Consider the following 13,524-nt stretch of genomic DNA (forward strand, 5'->3'; position numbering starts at 1 on the left):
TCAAGTTCATCATCTAAAGATCATCAACGGCGAAAGTTCATGAACATAAGTAGTGCAAGACATGAAACATCATTTCAAAGTAAGAACATGAAAGGTATGGCACGACATCAAGCAAGACCACCGCCGCCAAAACCACCACCGCCAAGACCACCTCCGCCAAAACCACCACTGCCAAGACCACCTCCGCCAAAACCACAACCGCCAAGACCATCTCCGCCAAAACCACCACCGCCAAGACCAGGATCACGCTGCTACATCGGAGTGACTGGGGTCGACGTAGCAGGAGTCGAGCCACCGGTCCCCTACATGTTTGAGAGAATATTCGAACGGTAAATATGATATGATAGTGTTGAATGAACGAGAACTAGTTTGTCAGTAGTTAGGCAAATGTACTAACCGGACTATCACCGCCTAGTGCCACCCATTCATTAAACGTGGGAATGTGTGGGACTTCTCCCGCAGGTGGTGGTGGGGGTCCAATTTTTGGTGGCTCTGTGCGGTTAGTCCAAGACGCCAACATAGCCTGGATGTTAGTTAAACAAGCAAACTAGAAGGTCAGAAGGAATGAAAGTGCAAATTTTAGCTTGGTTTTAAGAGGGCAAAACTAACCGTCATCGCTTGACGGTTGTAATCCTCATTTTCCTTCACTCGTTGCAAGTACTCCCGCACCTCAATATGCTTATGCTCGAGAAAGGCCTGATATGCCTACAAAATTGAGGTTGTTTCTAAGTGGGAAGTGCTGAAAATAAACTGAGAAAGTTAGAGACAAAGAAGATAAGGGGAAGTACTTACAGCACGCTGGCAGGCTAAGGGAGGCTGCGAATGCCCCGTACTCTCTAACGGGCTCGGGTTGGTAGCCCGAAGCTGTTGTACGAGACCGAAGGAGTGATCAAGCCATCGAAACACGGATACAGGCCATGGGGCTTCTAGTGGATGGCCACCACCGCGTGTCATCGATCTGAGATTGGGCGACCTCAGGAACAGGAACATCTGGATGCAACTTCTCAAACTGCCGAGTGTAAGACTCCAGGTGCTCCTCGGTCTTGCCGTAGTACCGGCTCTCGCCGTCCATGCGATCACTATGCTCACGGGCCAGCTTCCACGACTCAATGTCTCTGAGAGCGGCCTCTTCAACTTGTCCTCTTGCAACGTCAAACAGAAGTTAGCCATACATAAGAATATAACGGTAAAGAAGAACAAAAATGCATCATGCATATAGATATACCTTCATGGCCTTGAAGCCCCAGTGGTCCTTGTTTCCTTGGTCGTGTGTCCCGTCTCTTCCATGGTTAACCCAGGCCTTGCTGCTCTTGGCAGCAAACTCTACATTGTCACCGAGCCACCTATCCACCAAACCCGCCCATCTGTCATCCCTTCCATAGCACCAACGAGGAACAACCTATGCAAATTTTGGAAGCATGACATGTGAGCATGAAACATATAGTTGACTGCTTGAAACAATGAAAAGTCAGTAATAGTTACCTTCATGAACTGCTCCCTGTTCAAGGTAAGTGTCGGTGTCAAAACCGGCGGATCTCGGGTAGGGGGTCCCGAACTGTGCGTCCAGGCGGATGGTAATAGGAGACAAGGGACACAATGTTTTACCCAGGTTCGGGCCCTCTTGATGGAGGTAAAACCCTACGTCCTGCTTGATTGATATTGATGATGTGGGTATTACAAGAGTAGATCTACCACGAGATCAAGGAGGCTAAACCCTAGAAGCTAGCCTATGGTATGATTGTTGTTCGTCCTACGGACTAAAGCCATCCGGTTTATATAGACACCGGAGAGGGCTAGGGTTACACAGAGTCGGTTACAATGGTAGGAGATCTACATATCCGTACTGCCAAGCTTGCCTTCCAAGCCAAGGAAAGTCCCATCCGGACACGGGACGAAGTCTTCAATCTTGTATCTTCATAGTCTTGGAGTCCGGCCGATGATGATAGTTCGGCTATCCGGACACCCCCTAGTCCAGGACTCCCTCAGTAGCCCCTGAACCAGGCTTCAATGACGATGAGTCCGGCGCGCATATTGCCTTCGGCATTGCAAGGCGGGTTCCTCCTCCGAATAATTCATAGAAGATTGTGAACACCAGTATAGTGTCCGGCTCTGCAAAATAAATTCCACATACTACCGTAGAGAGAATAATATTTACACAAGTTCAATCTGCTGACGTATTTTATGGCGTGACGTCACACCACAACCAAGCCTTTACTCGAATTGTTTTTATTATACCACCTCCACGCGTCTAGCGAAGCGGTTTCCTTGGCACGTCTTGTTGAAGCAGAGATCGTGTTCCCCTTATCCCGGGATTCTTATCAATACGGACGTGGGTAACCCAACCGCGCCCGTTACCACGCCCCCTCCATCGAAGGCGGGTTCCAAATGGTCATGGGGACGGCTCTTGGTATTCTTCCTCTTTATAATGAGACCAAGGCCCATTCTTTTTCTCCAATCCTCAATCGAATCCGCCCCTCACCCCGAGTTCCAACACCCAGGGCTCCAGATTCGGGTACTTTCGACCTTCGACAATGTCTGGCTCCGACCTACGAGGCCGGTGGATGCCTTCCTCCATCACGGAAGAGGACGTGCTAAAGCTGAGAGATGCCAGGTACTTAACCTACGAGATTTCGCATAGGTTGCCTGCCCGAGGGCAAGTTATTCCCACTCCCGAGCATGGCGAGAGTGTCGTGTTCGTGTCTCACTTCCTTCGGGGTTTAGGCTTCCCGATGGATCCCTTCATGAGGGGGCTCATGTTTTACTATGGGCTGGAATTCCACGATTTGGCTCCGGAGTCCATCCTCCACATCTCATCTTTCATTGTCGTCTGCGAAGCCTTCCTCCGCACTACCCTCACTTCGGCTTGTGGCTCAAAACCTTCAACGTGGAGCCGAAGATGATTGAGGGGCGTCAAGTAGAGTGCGGAGGGGCGATTATAAGTAAGAGGGCCGATGCTCCATGGCCCGAGGGCTCTTTTCAGGAGGATCTCGGCTTGTGGCAACAGGAGTGGTTCTATATAACCGCTCCTAGGGGCAGTAGGCAGAGGCCGCCGTCCGCCTTTCGCCCGGGCCCTCCACAACGGCTGACGTCATGGGTCAACAAAGGGCTTGACTGGGGGCCGTCCAAAGACATCCCCCTTTTGTAGGGCCGGATTTGAGACCTCCAAGAAAGGGAGATCAATCTGGTCATAGTGACAGAGGTTATGCTGATTCGGCGCCTTCTGCCCAGCAAACGTCACCCTCTCCGCCTGTGGGAATTTAATCTGGAGGGACCACGAGCTCTCCAACACTTCATGGGTTTGACACCCGTGGAGATGTACAAACTGTTCTTCGGATCGCAAGAGATGCGTCCGGACTTGACCGAGGACGCTGGCCTAAGCTACAATCGCGCGGATTCTCAAGTAAGTAGCCCTGTGTCCGGACACATTGTCCATTCATCTATCATGGGATTGCCTTTTAACCAGCTATCCCTTGGACAGGAGTGGATAGCGCAAGCAAAGCTGATACGGTGTCCGGCCCCCCTCCCTGAGACCATGCCGGATCCCGTATTAATCAAAATGTTGGAGGTTGCACCCTCGGAGGATGGCGAAGGGGGGCACAGGGAAACTACCACCTTTGCCAAGGAGGCTTTCAGTAAGGGGGGAATCGAGAGTCCCTCCCTTCAGGGGGAGAAGAGGACCGCTTCCGAAGACCCGGAGGCCAAGGCCTCAAAGCGGGGAAAGAAATCTGCACCGGAAGGTCCTGTGCCGGGAAGAGCCCCGACCGCACAGTCTCCCCAAAGGAATCAGCCCTCCAGCGAGCCGTAAGTAAAAAAGGGGAAATTTTGTAATAGGGACATTCCTACTTTATTTCTAAGGATAACCGAAGTTTTCACCTTGTAGTTCGGATCTCAGCCCTTCTCAGCAGAGCTCATCTTCGGGGGATCTTCGTCCGGAGATGATGGAGAGCGAAAGGCCTCCATCTGCCGCCCCGTCGGGCGGGGCGGACGATCCTAAGGTGTCGTCACGGAGGGTCTCCCCGAATCCGGCGGGGCCGGGGAGTTCGGCACCCACTGGAGTATGGCCGGTGGAGCTGCAGGATTTGCTCGAGAGGGCGTCTATCTCAGAAGATCACCGCACTTTACTGAGTATGGTGATTGAAAGGATCTCATCCGCCGAGAGCGGGTTGCATGAGGCCGTCGGAAGTTTGCTGACGGGGTTTGAGGTACGCAAAAAATGACATACCTTTTGACAGTTTTGCACATAGAGTGTGCCCTGTATAGATAGTAGCCCCTGAGACTTGGGATGCTGTCGAAAGCGACAACGTGCCGAGGATCATAGTCTCAGTTATAGAATGTCGCCTTTCCTATGCAGGTGGCGGAACATTCGGTGGCCAGCCGGACTGATGGAGTTGCCGAGCTGAAGCGACAATTTGATGTTGCGGATGTGGACATCGTGCTGGTCAATAAACGACTTGACGAGTCACAAGGTAGGTGGTTTCTCTGCGGTCACCTAGCGAGGGAGCTAATGCCCGTTCCTTACAATTAGTATGCTTGATGCAGATGGTGCCGCTGCTGTGGAAAACCTTCGAGCAGAGCTTGCTCGAGCCAAGGAGCAAGCCAGGAAAAGTGATGCGGCTGCCTCGAAGGCAGCGGAGGAATTAAAAGCCGAAAAGGCTGCTCACTGCCGAAGCAGGGAGGAGATGGCCGGAACGGCCGTGAAATTAAAATATGCTACCGACCGCTATGAGGTTCTTGAAAGAGAACGCCGAGCGGAGCAAGAGGACCTGAAGAAGGCCGCCGCCGAAGCCAAGGATGCCCGTTGCGCGATGCGGGCTATGAAGGAGGAACTACGTCAGGCCGGAGACATTGCGGCTGGAAAGCCCTTTTGTTGCGTAGGAAGTTCACGGATCCGAAGTATGCTCAGTTGGGCCAATTGTGTGGTGCGGGGGATCCGTATCTGGATTTGGCGGCGAGTGCGGTGGACGCAGTCGTGCACTTCCGAAGCCAGAAGGATCACGAAATGGAAGAGCTTTTCTGGTCTCAATTCCATAGTCCGGAGCGTCCGCTTCCGTTGTCCGATCGGTTGGCTGAGTGGGCTGAGCTGAATAGATTGTCCGGACTTGTCATGATGGATGTGGTGGCTCATCTGTGGCCAGAAAGGCCCAAGCCGAAGAGTTATTTTGGTTTGTTGCAGCAATTCCTTGAGGCGGTGCCGCATATCGGGGCGATGCAGCGGTCGGCATGCATAGAGGGTGCACGGATGGCTCTCGCCCGTGTTAAGACATACTGGGCGGAGATGGATGCTACCGATGTTGCATCCCGAGGTTCGGACAAAAGCCGATTACCCGCCGAGCACTATTTTGAGGAAGTCCTGCAGGGCGCTCGTTTAATAGAGTCGAAGTGCTCGAAAGATGTTATGTTCAAATGACATATATGATTCGTGGGATCATATTTATAATGTAACGGCTTTTTATACTTGTGCGTTCAAGTACTGGACTATCTCCTGTGTGACCGTATATGTGTGTATAACCTGAAAGATGGCAGTCTTTGGCTTCAGCCCCCACGCACATGGTGCGGGGGTGTTTGCAAAAAAAAGTGCTTTTTCACACTTAATCCAACGTCTTGGTCCTTTGAAGGAGGTGATAGCATAGCAAACTAGGCAACCGGACTATAATGCTTTATCACTTTCACTTAGCCATAGGAGCTCGATGGTGGGGCTACTATATAGCCCCTAGAGGCACCGCGCTCTCCGAACTCGGGGCGCGTATGTGCCTGACCGAGAAGCGGTCCTTCGTCAAAGCGGAGGAATTATAAACATTCCAGTAGTCGATCGAGTGGTTGACCAGTCTCTCACTATATCATGACAGTCAGTTTTCGGCTTTCTCTACTGAGGTGCTCGCCCGGCCGAACCGGGGCACAATCGCAGTAGTTCTCCTGGTGCCGCGTTAGCCGATGGAGCGGAACGTAAGGCAGCAAAACACAGGAGCCGGGCAAACCCAACATTTGACCAAAGACATGGTTCGGAGCTGATGCATATAAGGCCTAACTCGAGACGCCGAACACTCCCTGAGGTATTCGGTCTTTATGATACCGGGGAGAACAATGCCCTAAGCCCCTAGTATCCAGGTACGGGCGAGAACTTCTGATGCGGCCGATGCCAAAACGCCAGCCTCCTCCTCGGTTATGGTAGTAAACCGGGGGATGTGTATCAACAAGAGACAGTAAGAAAGGTTTACGTAGGGTCTTAATCTGAAAAGAATCCTTGCAACGGGTCCCTGCTGCACGTCTGCGCCTGTGTCTCTGTTGTGCTGTATCCTGGATGGGTGTAGCACGTGCTTCATCTGAAAAAGAGAAGAACTTAGTTTGGAAAAAATATCGTGCAAAAGATGTATTTAAAATAAAGTATGATTTGGAAGATGAATAAAGTTGAGCTTTATTGGCTCTCATTGTTTATACATGCAGCCCCTTGTAAAGAGGTATGCGGCTGGGAAGCCCCTTGTTTATTTATGCCGGACTCGCCTAACCGTGTCCGAGGTCTGAATGACCTGTTTTTAGGGGCTTTTGACCAGCAAGGTTGGATTAGTGTGTGGCTGTCAAGGCAGTCTCACGTTTTCTGTGGTCGAGGAACACTCGGAATTACCCTTTAATGAGATTATGCCGCATGGATCGGGCATTTTAAGCGTAAGAGACGCGTAATGCGGTACTGCATTAAAGCGGGCAAAAGCTTCGCGTCCCAGTAGTGCTTGATGGCTACTTTTGAATGGGGCGATATGGAAAGTGAGCTTTTCGCGACGGAGGTTGTCGGATGAACCGAACACAACCTCTAGCAGTACAGAGCCTGTGCAATTGGCGTAAAGACCTGGCGTCACTCCTTTGAAGGAAGTGCTGCTACGGTGAATTTTGTTAGGGTCTATCCCCATTTTGCGGATGGTGTCCTGGTATAGCAGGTTTATATTGCTGCCGCCATCCATTAGGACTTGTGTGAATTGTAGTCCATTGATTATGGGATCCAATACCAAAGCAGTCCCTCCTGCGTTTTGAACACTTCTGGAGTAATCCTGGTGGTCGAAAGTAATTGGTTTAAAGATCCAATTTCAGGACTCTGCTGGGGTGGAACGTGCGGCGCGTGTTCTAGTAGGTGCCACAATATTTTTCCTTGTGATCACATGAAGTGAGTTCACTGTTTTGACTTCTAGTGGGAAAGTCTTCTGTTTCCCGGTGTGCTGCTTGTGGGGTTCGTCGTCTTCGCTTGGTGTGTCGAGCCCCTTATGTTCGGCGTTAAGTCGGCCGGACTGCTTGAAGACAACAATCTCTGTGGGTATGGTTTGCAGGCTTCCCGGGGGTACTATGGATTTGACACATCCTATCCAAGATTTTATTTAGGTTGGATAGCTCATCACTGTTGTCCTTAAGAGGCAGTGTTTTATTATTCGGCCGAGAGCTTTTGAATCCGGCGTTGACCGCCGTGCTATTTGGGCCATTTTCCTTATTCCGGCGCTGATCTTCTCTGCGTCGTGATTTCTCATTTCCATCCCGGACCTCGGATGTACTTGGATCGGTGGTACTGCATCTTGCCAGCCAGCTATCTTCCCCCGCGCAAAAGCGGGTCATGAGGCTTGTTAGCGCGGCCATTGTTCTTGGCTTTTCCTGGCCGAGGTGTCTGGCGAGCCATTCGTCTCGGACGTTATGTTTAAAAGCTGCTAAGGCTTCAGCGTCCGGACAGTCGACTATTTGGTTCTTTTTGGTGAGGAACCTGTTCCAGAATTTGCATGCTGACTCTCCGGGCTATTGAGTTATGTGACTTAAATCGTCTGCATCCGGAGGGCGGACATAAGTCCCCTAAAAATTTGCTCGAAACGCATCCTCGAGCTCTTCCCAACTTCCAATGGTATTTTCTGGGAGGCTTTTGAGCCAATGCCGAGCTGGCCCTTTGAGCTTGAGGGGTAGGTATTTTATGGCATGGAGATCGTCTCCTCTGGCCATATGTATGTGTAGGATATAATCCTCAATCCAGACTCCGGGGTCTGTTGTTCCGTCATATGCCTCTATGTTGACGGGTTTGAATCCCATTGGAAATTCATGATCCAGTACCTCATCGGTGAAACATAGTGGGTGTGCGGCGCCCCTGTATTTAGGTGTGCCGTTGTCAAACACTCGGCGGGTTGTGTTGCTCCCTGGAGTCTTCTTTTTTGGCCCATAGATGGACCTGGCCGGGCCATCCTTTTTGCGAGGATCCTTATGTGGATCATGTGCCGGCTAGTGTGTGGTGCCGCTTGCCGCTCTCAGCCTATCAATGAAAGCACCAATGTCGGTGTCAAAACCGGCGGATCTCGGGTAGGGGGTCCCGAACTGTGCGTCTAGGCGGATGGTAACAGGAGACAAGGGACACAATGTTTTACCCAGGTTCGGGCCCTCTTGATGGAGGTAAAACCCTACGTCCTGCTTGATTGATATTGATGATGTGGGTATTACAAGAGTAGATCTACCACGAGATCAAGGAGGCTAAACCCTAGAAGCTAGCCTATGGTATGATTGTTGTTCGTCCTACGGACTAAAGCCATCCGGTTTATATAGACACCGGAGAGGGCTAGGGTTACACAGAGTCGGTTACAATGGTAGGAGATCTACATATCCGTACTGCCAAGCTCGCCTTCCACGCCAAGGAAAGTCCCATCCGGACACGGGACGAAGTCTTCAATCTTGTATCTTCATAGTCTTGGAGTCCGGCCGATGATGATAGTTCGGCTATCCGGACACCCCCTAGTCCAGGACTCCCTTAGTAAGGCATTGCCTCTGCGCTTGAGTTTTGGTCATCTTTTGGTGCAGGTAGATGTGGTAGTACTGCGAGACGGCAACCCAGCGCATCTCATACTGCAACTGACAAGCTTTCTTCTTCGCAGCCACAAGCAAGACCACGTCGGCTCTGGCCTTGTTCTCGTCAAGAACACTATAGAGTTGCTGGAATCATGCATAAACCAGAAGCAAACAAGGCATGACTTGAGTGATTCAATGATAAACTATGAACGAAACTGAAGACAAGTGATTCAGAAGAGAACTTACCCAAAATTTTGTGATCACGGCCTTAGTGGCCATCCCGTACTCCGCATGGCTGTAAGCCTCGTAGTGGGCCCAGCTCGTGGCCAAAACCCGCTGTTGCGGGTCCCTGTCTGGCCGTGGGAAGAATAGGCCCAGCCAAAACTCTTTAAACATGACAGTAATAAGGCACTTACTCTGTCCCCGTAGGTTCAATGAGCCACTTGTGCGCCTCGATAGAAGGTGGTGTAGTTACTCCGGTAGTACAACGCAGCCACCCCTGCAGAGCACCCGGTGGCAAGTCACCCCACAACTCGGGGTCAACCTCCCCTCCACCACCCTCCTCGCCCTCCTCCTCGCCCTCCTCCCCGCCCTCCTCCTCCTCGCCCTCCTCCTCCTCACCATCAGGAACATACTCCTCCTCCTCAGACTCAGAAGGTGCCTCAGCATAGGAGGGCATCGAAGAAGACCCTCCTATTTCGGACATGATCCGAAGTTTTTTGCCCCGGCTGCCTCTCCCCACCTCCTCCTCCTCTAGGGGCTCTCCCCCCACCCCCTCCTCCTCTAGGGTCTCCTCCCCCGACCCCTCCACCTCCCTGTGAGGTGTCTGATAACCCACAAGTGTAGGGGATTGCAACAGTTTTCGATAAGTAAGAGTGTCAAACCCAACGAGGAGCTAAAGGTAGAATAAATATTCCCTCAAGTTCTATCGACCACCGATACAACTCTACGCACGCTTGACGTTCGCTTTACCTAGAACAAGTATGAAACTAGAAGTACTTTGTAGGTGTGATAGGAAAGGTTTGCAAGATAATAAAGAACATGTAAATAAAAAGTAGGGGTTGTTTAGATAAAGATGCAATAAAGTAAATATAGCGAGTATGGAAAAGTGGTGGTAGGAGTTGTGAAATTGTCCCTAAGCAATTGACTATGTTACTAGACCGATAATCACTGTTGCAATTCTATTTGAGGGATAGGCATAAGCTATCATACTTTCTCTTCTTGGATCATATGCACTTATGATTGGAACTCTAGCAAGCATCCGCAACTACTAAAGAACATTAAGGTAAAACCCAACCATAGCATTAAAGTATCAAGTCCCCTTTATCTCATACGCAACAATCCCCTTACTCGGGTTTGTGTTTCAGTCACTCACGCAACCCACTATAAGCGAATCATGAACGCATTGCAACACCCTACAGCGGGAATCCCTCAAGCTTGCGCGACACGGAGGGCACCATAGGACAGCACCAATAATAAAACATGCAACTCAAACCAATCATAACAATTCATCAATCACCGATAGGACAACAAAAATCTACTCAGACATCATAGGATGGAAACACATCATTGGAAAATAATATGAAGCATAAAGCAGCATGTTCAAGTAGAGGGTACAATGGGTTGCGGGAGAGTGGACCGCTGGATATAGATGGGGGAAGGTGATGGAGATGTTGGTGAAGATGACGGCGGTGTTGGTGAAGATCGCGGTGATGATGTTGGCCCCCGGGAGCGCTCCGGCGCCACCAGAAGCAAGGGGGAGAGAGGCACCCTTCTTCTTCTTCTTCCTTGACCTCCTCCCCGCTGATCCTTGGCTCCCATGGCTTGGGAGGGGCGAGAGCCCCTCTGAGATTGGATCTATCTCTTTGTTTCTGCGTTCCCTGATTCTGCCCCTTCATCGTTTCCTTTATATCTGGAGATCCGTAACTCCGATTGGGGTGAATCTTTCGCCCAGATTTTTCTCATAAAATTAGCTTTCTTGCAGCAAAAGAAGAGCGTCAACCGCCTTACGGGTGGCCCACAAGAGTCCAGGGCGCGCCCAGGGGGGGAGGGCGCGCCCCCTATCTCGTGGCCACCCCGGACACCGTTTCGCGTTGATTCTTCCTCCGGAAAATCCCAAATATTCCAAAATAATTCTCCGTCCGTTTTTATCCCGTTTGGACTCCGTTTGATATTGGTTTTCTGCAAAACATAAAACATGCAACAAACAGGAACTGGCACTAGGCACTGGATCAATATGTTAGTCCCAAAAATAGTATAAAAAGTTGCCAAAAGTATATGAAAGTTGTAGAATATTGGCATGGAACAATCAAAAATTATAGATATGACGGAGACGTATCAGCATCCCCAAGTTTAATTCCTGCTCGTCCTCGAGTAGGTAAATGATAAAAAGATAATTTTTGATGTGGAATGCTACCTAGCATAATCTTGATCATATGTCTAATCATGGCATGAATATTAAGACACGAGTGATTCAAAACAATAGTCTATCATTTGACATAAAAAACAATAATACTTCGAGCGTACCAATAAAGCAATCATGTCTTTTCAAAACAACAAGGCCAAAGCAAGCTTATCCCTACAAAATCATATGGTTTGGCCATGCTTCATTTTCGTCACACAAAAATGCTCCCATCATGCACAACCCCAATGATGAGCCGAGCAATTGGTTCATACTTTTTAACGTGCTTCAGCTTTTTCAACCCTCACGCAATACATGAGCGCAAGCCATGGATATAGCACTATAGGTGGAATAGAATATAATGGTGGAGGTTTATATGGAGAAGACAAAAAAGGAGAAAGTCTCACATCGACGCAGCTAATCAACGGGCTATGGAGATGCCCATCAATTGATGTCAATGCGAGGAGTAGGAATTGCCATGCAACGGATGCACTAGCGCTATAAGTGTATGAAAGCTCAAACTGAAAACTAAGTGGATGTGCATCCAACTTGCTTGCTCATGAAGACCTAGGGCATTTGAGGAAGCCCATCGTTGGAATATACAAGCCAAGTTCTCTAATGAAAAATTCCCACTAGTATATGAAAGTGACAACATAAGAGACTCTCTATATGAAGAACATGGTGCTACTTTGAAGCACAAGTGTGGAAAAGGGATAGTAACATTGCCCCTTTTCTTTTTTTTCTTTTTTTTCTTTTTGGGTGGGCTTCTTTGGCCCCCTTTTTTATTTAGGCTTCTTTGGCCTTTCCTTTTTTTCTTTTTTTTCTTTTTTTCTTTTTTTGGGCAATGCTCTATAATGATGATCATCACACTTTTATTTACTTACAACTCGATACTAGAACAAAGATATGACTCTATATGAATGCTTCCGGTGGTGTACCGGGATGTGCAATGATCTAGCGTAGCAATGACATCAAAAATGGACAAGCCATGAAAACATCATGCTAGCTATCTTACGATCATGCAAAGCAATATGACAATAAATGCTCAAGTCATGTATATGATGATGATGGAAGTTGCATGGCAATATATCTCGGAATGGCTATGGAAATGCCATGATAGGTAGGTATGGTGGCTATTTTGAGGAAGATATAATGAGGCTTATGTGTGATAGAGCGTATCATATCACGGGGTTTGGATGCACCGGCGAAGCTCGCACTGACTCTCGAGGTGAGAAAGGGCAATGCTCGGTACCGAAGAGGCTAGCAATGATGGAAATGTAAAAGTGTGTATAATCCATGGACTCACATTAGTCATAAAGAACTCATATACTTATTACAAAAGTTTATTAGCCCTCGAAGCAAAGTACTATTATGCATGCCCCTAGGGGGATAGATTGGTAGGAAAAGACCATCGCTCGTCCCCGACTGCCACTCATAAGGAAGACAATCAAAGAAACACCCCATGCTTCAAATTTGTCACACAACGGTTATCATACGTGCATGCTACGGGACTTGCAAACCTCAACACAAGTGTCTCTACAATCCACAACCACCCACTAGCATGACTCTAATATCACCACCTTTATATCGCAAAACTATTGCAAGGAATCAAACATATCATATTCAGCGATCTACAAGTTTATGTAGGATTTTATGACTAACCATGTGAATGACCAATTCCTGTCATCTCTCTAAATAGATATAAGTGAAGCAAGATAGTTTAATTCTTTCTACAAAAGATATGCCCCCGCTCTAACAAATATAAGTGAAGCAAAAGAGCATTCTACAAATGGTGGTTGTCTACGTGAAGAGAAATAGGCAATCCAAACTTCAAATGATATAAGTGAAGCACATGAAGCATTCTATAAAGCCATACTCAAAAGATTTAAGTGAAGTGCAATGAGCATTCTATAAATCAACCAAGTACTATCTCGTACCAGCATGGTGCATAAAATAAAAATGAAAACTAAATGCAAAAGACGCTCCAAGACTTGCACATAATACATAAACGAAACGAATACAAAAACATACCGATACTTGTTGAAGAAAGAGGGGATGCCTTCCGGGGCATCCCCAAGCTTAGACGCTTGAGTCTCCTTGAATATTTACTTGGGGTGCCTTGGGAATACCCAAGATTGAGCTCTTGCGTCTCTTCCTTTTCCTCATATCGAGACCTCCTCGATTAGATACTTCATCCACACAAAACTTCAACAGAAAACTCGGTAAGATTCGTTAGTATAATAAAGCAAATTACCAGTCTAAGTACTGTTGCAAACCAATTCATATTTTGTTTTTGCATTGTGTCTACTGTAATATTAGTTTTTCATGGT

The sequence above is a fragment of the Triticum aestivum genome, chromosome 1B, assembly GCF_018294505.1.
Source record: "Triticum aestivum cultivar Chinese Spring chromosome 1B, IWGSC CS RefSeq v2.1, whole genome shotgun sequence".
NCBI lineage: Eukaryota > Viridiplantae > Streptophyta > Magnoliopsida > Poales > Poaceae > Triticum > Triticum aestivum.